Raw genomic sequence first — 7355 nt, 5'->3', positions numbered from 1 at the left:
AAGGTGCCGTGTCCTGTAGAACTCCTGAGTGGATTATGTAAACACATAGGAGATCAAATAGTAAATGAAAATTCTGAAGCAAGGCAGAATTGGGCCTGAAGAGTAGCAAGAAAGTTAATATGACTGTGACACAAAATGGGAGATAGTGGCTGAAGATAAGGTTATAGAGTAATTGATACCATATTATGTAGGGCTTTGTAGATCATGAAAAGTAATACAGACTTTATTATAAGTCTACAGGGAACATATGGAGCAGGGATGTCCCTAGGATTGCGGTCACTCATTGTTGGGCTCATTCAGTGAAATAACTGAGGAGGTCACATACTCTTTGGTGCCCATGGGCATGTCCAACTGGCAAAGGCCCCTGTTGAGTAAAGCTAATGGCCGTGCCTCCACAGCAGAGTGCTTGGGCATATTATTTTGTTCCTCCAAGTCCAGTATCATCTTCTCATACCTCCTCCCTTTTCCACATACTCTCCTCTTTGCCCCATGATGTACATTGCTGCAGCCTGCTTGTACCCTGGCTGGCAGGTAACTGGCATGGTGGGGTGGGAATGGTGACTAGTAACCAAAATACATAAGATGACAGACGGTATTAACCTTGGAGCTCCTCCTATCCCTCAAAGAACTGGTACAGAAGACTTTGGGCTCATTTTGGTGTCATCCACCTTTGACAGTATCATTGAGTCAGGTCAGTACCCCCTCTGACCACATCCCATGACTCCTGAGAACAGTCTGGTAAGGAGGCCAGTTATATTCTGGACATTGTCACTGACATCATAAAACAAAGTGTGCATGAATAGTCGAAAGGCATCAATTTTTCTCTCTAAACTTTCATTCAATTCACAATTTTTAAAATGGTACATGACGGCAGATTTATTTTTCTCTTAAGGAATTGCTCTGCCAGCCCTAAGCCAGGCAGTGTGAATCCACCAAATACTGGGTATAAAGATGGGCAACCCCCTCTTTTGTGACTTCTTGCATCTTAAAATCTGTAGGAGGGTCAGTTATGATTGGTTCCAAAGTGATGCCCACAACAACATTAAGATTTGTGGAGTCCTGGTGGTGGTGGTGGTGGTGGTAATATTAGGAGTCTTCAAGTCAACTATGACTCCTAGTGACCCTATGCACAACAGATCTGAATCTTGACTCACCTGTACCTTCTTCACAATCTCCAATATGCTCTAACTCGTTGTCACAGTCACTGTGTCAATTTACCTTCTTTGAGTTCTTCCTGTTTCACTTACCCTCTACTTGTCACAGCATGACATCTTTTCCCAACTTTCCTCTCGACAACAGGCACAAAGTATGCAAGCCTAAGTTATAGCCTGGGCCTCTAAGGAACACTCTGGGACTACAGTGCATAAGTTATAAGCCTAGGGGAGCTTTGGTGTGCTTGATCCAAAGCATGATACACTCAATTGCTTCTTATGCCATCTGAAAGCTGAACAATGAATAAAGAAGACCTAAGATTAATATATTGTATCTGTGGTATTGATAAAGAGTACGGAATGACAAAAGAACTGTCTAGAGAAAGTGGAACCAGAGTGCTCCTTAGAGGCATAGATGTTGAAATTTTATCATTTGGGTATGTTGTCAGGAGATGTCAGTCCTTCAAGGGGGAAAAAATGCTTTATCCTATAAAAGGAAGAGGTCCAGGGCAAAAGAGGAAGACTGAATGGAGTGAACTGACACAGTGATTAAAAAATGGGCAGGGACCATAAGTTATAGCTGACACAGGATAGGGCAAGTTTGTTTCTGTATTGTTTTGTTCTTTTCATGAGGGGAAAAAAAAAAGAGTTTGGAATTAGCCAGCTGGACTCAGTTTAGATGATGTCAATTTTGTTGGCAATATCCAAAGTATCATAGTCAAGAACAAGTAGAACACAGCCCTTCTTCTCTCCATCATGGCTAATAAAGGTGTTGACCTTGGTTATATCAAAGTCCTAGAACTTCTTTACCACTTGCTTGATTTGGTGCCTGTTGGCCTTGACATCCACAATGGACACAAATGTGTTCAGAAATTTCACTCAGAATAATATCCTCAAAAATCTCCCATGCTTTATTATTTCATTGTTCTTCAATACTGCATAGTATTCCTTTGTGTAGATGTATTATAGGTTTTTCCTACATATTAATCTACTGATGGGCACTTGGATTGCTTCCATATCTTTGCTATTGTGACTAACGCAACAATAAACATAACAGTGCACACATCTGTTTGAATCATAGCTCTGGTTTCTTTAGAGTATATTCCCAGTAGTGGAACTGCTGAGTCAAGTGAGATTTCTATTTCCTAATTTTTGAGAAAGCGCCAGACCACCATCCATAATTGTTTATATTGTAAATTTACATTTATAGTTTAAATTTCTACCCGCAGTGAATAAAAGTTCCAATCTGTCCACTGGCTTCAGTGTTGTGAGGGACAAGAGCTTGCATCTTTGTTTTCAGCACCATCTCTAAAGACAGGCTAGGGCAAGGTTCTGATGTGTTTCTCATAGGATCATTAAGAGTCTTGGTTGATGACACAGCACTTAACAAACTTAATGGTCAGTGAACTTTCATTTGTTGTTGTTGTTGTATATATATGAGGGCTCAGCAGTCACCTGACCCCATTACAGGCAATGGCACTCATAGTTAAATCTCCCCTGTCAAATCCATGCTAGATCCCTGACCAGCATTCCTCATCCTCTTTGCACTTCTGTGACTGCTTTCCATGGAACCTTGTTCTTTCGGACGAAGAGAATGTTTCCTCCCCCCAAAACTTAAAGTCCTGCAACAGTAAACATGCTGTCCAGCTCTTCAGATGTACTAAGGGAGCTTTGCATTTTTCCCTTATCATGTATATTGCACAAAGAAAGCTAGGCAAGCTGCAATAAGAGATGTGACAAGGCCCTACACCCAATTAAAAAGAATGGGTTTTGCAGGGTCCTTGCTCTGAAACTTACTAAAAACATCCACTTTATCAGTTAAAGTGCACTTCCCTAAAATGCAGCATAAAATCAAAGCACTGGCTAGATTTCATTACCTTAGTAATTACAAAATAAAAGTGAATCTGGTAATAGATTTTTAAATAAATGTCCAATTTTAACCTTACATATACAGTCAGGTTTGTATGACCCACTTTTTAAATGTATTAACATTTGTAATGACAATATTGCAGTGGCTTTTGTAATGGTAATGTGAAGTACCTTCTAACATGAGGACCTTTAGTAGTGCCAAAATTGAGATGTGGTAGAGGTGTGAGTCTAACTGAGGTAAATCCTGGGATCTAGGTCAAACCAGAGGATACAACCAGAGAATATATGTCTCGATAGTCTGTTTCAGGAAGTGTGGCAGAAACTAAAAATGGTACCAGCATCCATTCAGATCATCACTATGCGGTTGATATTAGAACTATTGCCAGAGGTTTACATACTCATGCACACACATATACAAGCACATATACATACCACACATACATACAGTGTACGACAGAATGGTGGCAGCAGCTGACAAAGTAAGGAAAGAAATCAATAGCCAAAGATGGGTCTTATTAACACATTAGAAAAAGTCCCTTTTTTCTGAATTATAAATATGCATGGACTGAGCTGGTGGGCAGCAGATCACCTGAATGGCTCCTTCAACAAGGATCCCAAGTCATGGGACTCCCCGAGTCAGGATGACTCACGGGAACGTGGCTGTCTGCAGCACTTGCTCTGGGCTCTTTTTACCTTGTCACCACATACTTGAGATGGTGGCCTTTCCAACAGCCAGACTATATTAAGCACATCCCACACAATTTGAGATGCTTTCTTTCTAATATCCTCAACAGAAAGAAAATTGTTCCTTTTGTGCCATATCAAAGTAATCTCGCATCAAGAGAACAGGCAGACACACACATAGCAGCACAGTGGAAGCCTTGGAAAAGTCCTCATGAAACCTGCTGAGCACAGTTCACAGGAGCCAGTTTCTCTAATGTCCAGATTTATGAATTTTCTTTTTTCAAGTCCAGTTGTGTTTTGGATACATGCCACATCGTTATACTGGTAGTAAACTGTAGAAAACGCATCTGAAACTACTCTTTAATCACATGGCAGATGGGGAGAGATGGGAGATGTGTCAAGGCACAAGGAATTTCCTTCAGAGGTAATGAAAATGCTTGTAGAACTTGAGATAGAGAGGACAACCACACAAACATTGTGAAAGTACAAAGTGCCAACAAAAAAGGAATTTTTTTATTCTTTTTTATCAAACTGTACAACAAATGATTTATTGTTGAATAAACACAAAAGATTCAACAAACACCCCACCCTCACAGCAAACTAAAGGTCACATTTTTTTCAGCAAAATTGCAAGCAAGCAAGAAGTATGGGTCATGCCACTGCCAGATGGCAACAAAAAGCTGAGAATGGCCATCGAGAAGCAACAGTTCTTCCCTGAAGGACATCGGGCAGACAATGAGACTGTGTAGTTAATACAGATCCCAAGAGTTCAGAGGGCAACCATACTAATGCATGAGTCTAATACATATTTGAAAAGCAAAAATCTGAGAATAATGAAGTCATCTTCCCATGGGTTTCATTTGTCACTATAAGTAAAGGCTCATAATCACAAACAAATATTTAACTGCAAATTCACCAATCATCTTACTTTTTCCATTTTATACTGGTTTATAACCTTTTTAAAATCTAGGTGGTAATTACTCATCAGAAACAAATAGTAGGGGAAAAATCTATGGCCACAGTACTAGGATGAAATGAAGATTACGGCTTTAATTTTTATATGGAAAAAGGGGCAAAACCAATCTAGTGAATGCAGTCCCACTTATGAGCAGGTCCTGAGCCGATGGTAGGGGCCCTGGGCCGCAGCAGACAAGGACTCTAATTCCTTTGCCTTTTGTGCAGCAACTCAACATGTTCCTTTTGATTTTATTGATGTCTAATATCACAAATTTCAGGTTTTTCAAAGCTGTGAGATGAATCAGTGGGAGAGAAGGCACTTGAGGGCAAGACCTCCAAAGGAAAACCGAAAATGGACAGGTAATGTTTCAGGAAGGAAAAAAACCTCAGTAACCAACAAAAAGCCCTGGCAAGTCATCTACCCTAAAGCAAGATGGCCCGTTTTCTATGGGGCCAATTTCAGCCTAAGGTTAAGGCCTGCAAAAAGCACTTGAAGTACTACTCAACAAAAAAGAACATCGTGCGGAGGTGACTCTGACTTTTGCAAAGGCACCTGGTCTGGCGTGTTTCCACGCCTATGCCTAGGTGACAACATAAGGCCAGGGGTAGGGTGCGCGGGGGTCCCCTCCGACGGCACGTGCCAGCAGGGCCCCCACCGCGCCGCCAATTTGCTGCTGGAAGACGTCGATGGTGTCATTTTCCTCCATCTCCAAGGAGGCGGGCGTGTCGGTCTCGTTCACCGGCTGCCCGTCGTACCTGAAGCGCAGGATGTTCATGGACAAGCCAAAGTGGTAACAGTAGTAATGCATGAGCTTGCCCATAGGCGTATTCTTCCTCATCTTGACCAGGATGACACCACCTATCTGCCCAACCACCCTCAGGTTGATGACATCATTGCTGCCAGCCCGGGCCTCCTCCTTCTTGCGCTTGCTTTCGGCCATGGCTGCGCGCGACCGGAGCTGTAAAGAGGGCAGCGCGGGAGCAGGTGAGCCGGGCTCTTGGGGGAGGGGCGCCCCCACAATTGCAAGGGACCCAGCTTGGCCTCCCACCACCCACCCAGTCGGCCTGCGTGCTAAGTGCTGACATAGGCCCCGCAACGCGTACCTTTAACTGTGGTGGATAAGGAGCTCCCCCCCAAAACTGTGTCGAGAGTGGAGCAGGCCTCAGGGCATCGTGCTGACACCCCAAAGGCCACGCGTCTCAGCGGGCTGACCTCGTGTTGTTGGCCCTCAGGTGGGGCCGCCCCACGGCTGACAGTGCCCCCACTCCCCTCAGGTCCGCACCTGTGCTGCGGCTGTTGTCCCTCGGCCAGGGCTGACAGTGTCCCCACGCCACTCAAGTCCGCACCGTCAGCCGACAGCGCCCCCCATCACTGCACTGAGGTCTGCAGCCGTGCCCCCCACATGGCCGTCATGGGGTCGTCAGCCATGCAGACGAAGTCGCCCCGCAGCTGGCAGTCACCCCCACCGCCCCCTCAGGTCGGCACCCTTGCGCCCCCCAGGGGGCCGACCTCGCCTGTGGCTCCTCCAGGTGCAGCCGCCCCCACCACCTGACGGCCCCCTCCCCCTCAGCTCAGCCCACAGTCCCCCCATCACCCCCTCACGTCCGCAGCTGTGCGCCCCCTGCAGGCCGCCGTGGCGCTGTCCGCCATCTATATGCCCCGGCAGGTGGCCGCCCTCCGTCAGCTCCCAGCTCAGCCCACAGTCCCCCCATCACCCCCTCACGTGCACAGCTGTGCGCCCCCTGCAGGCCGTCGTGGCGCTGTCCCCCGGCTGACGCTGCAGCGGCCCTTGGGAGGCGGGCAGTCCCCCGGACACGTGTCCTCCTCGTGTCCTTCTCCCCACGGGGCCTCCGCTCAGACGACAAAGCCCCACCCCCGAGGGACCTCAGGCCACCGCGCTCCGCCGGACAAACGACGGAGCCGCCACCCCCACGGCCCCTGAGGCGTGAAGGGCTGCTGGGCGGCTTGAGGACAGAGAGCCTCGTGCCATCAGCCCGCACGACCTGGTCCTCAGCCCAGCGCCGAGCACACCACGCCCCGCCGCGGCCCTCACACGACCACAAGCACACAAGGCCCCGCCGCGACCCAGGACACCCACCAACGCCCACCAAGTCTCACCAACACCCACCAAGTCTCACCAACCACCACCAAGTCTCACCAACACCCACCAAGTCTCACCAACCACCACCAAGTCTCACCAACCACCACCAAGTCACACCAACGCCCACCAAGTCTCACCAGCACCCATCAAGTAACAGGAAAAGCCAGGCCATGCACTGGGCAAAGGCCGAAAGCAGAGAGCCCCCAAGCGGATGAGGCCCGACAGTCCCGCCCCCCCTCCGGCCGCACCCCCGCGAGCCACCTTCCCCACATGCGGTGACATCCCCTTCCTACAGCCCGACACCCACCCCGCCGCCCCCGCACTCCCGCAACTCAGGCCCCGGGCCGCACAGCACCTCAGAGTCTAAGGCCTCGTCCCCCAACGAGCCCCCAATCCGGGTCTCTGCCCCCTCCTCGTCGTCCGGCTCCCTCCCAAGGCCCTGAAGAACACTGCCGACGGGCCTACCTGCGAGCTGCACACACGCGGGCGGGAAAAGGTGAGGGCGAGGCTCTCAGGTGACTGGACGCCGCCTGGCTGCTGGCGACGACGCCCTCCCTCAGCCGGGTCTTCGCCTCCCACTCGGCCTCGAGCT

General features: G+C 48.3%; 1 pseudogene; it reads right to left on the bottom strand.

Annotated features, from left to right (window-relative positions):
- Nucleotides 1–5242: 5242 nt before the first annotated feature.
- LOC102853911 lies at nt 5243–5602 on the bottom strand (annotated as a pseudogene).
- Between the last annotated feature and the right edge of the window lie 1753 nt (nt 5603–7355).

This window comes from Elephantulus edwardii, unplaced genomic scaffold (assembly GCF_000299155.1).
Source record: "Elephantulus edwardii isolate Elephantulus edwardi_28Jun2011 unplaced genomic scaffold, EleEdw1.0 scaffold00131, whole genome shotgun sequence".
In the NCBI taxonomy this organism is placed as follows: domain Eukaryota; kingdom Metazoa; phylum Chordata; class Mammalia; order Macroscelidea; family Macroscelididae; genus Elephantulus; species Elephantulus edwardii.
Note: the sequence above shows the minus strand (reverse complement) of the source record. Positions and strands in the feature narration are given on the sequence as shown.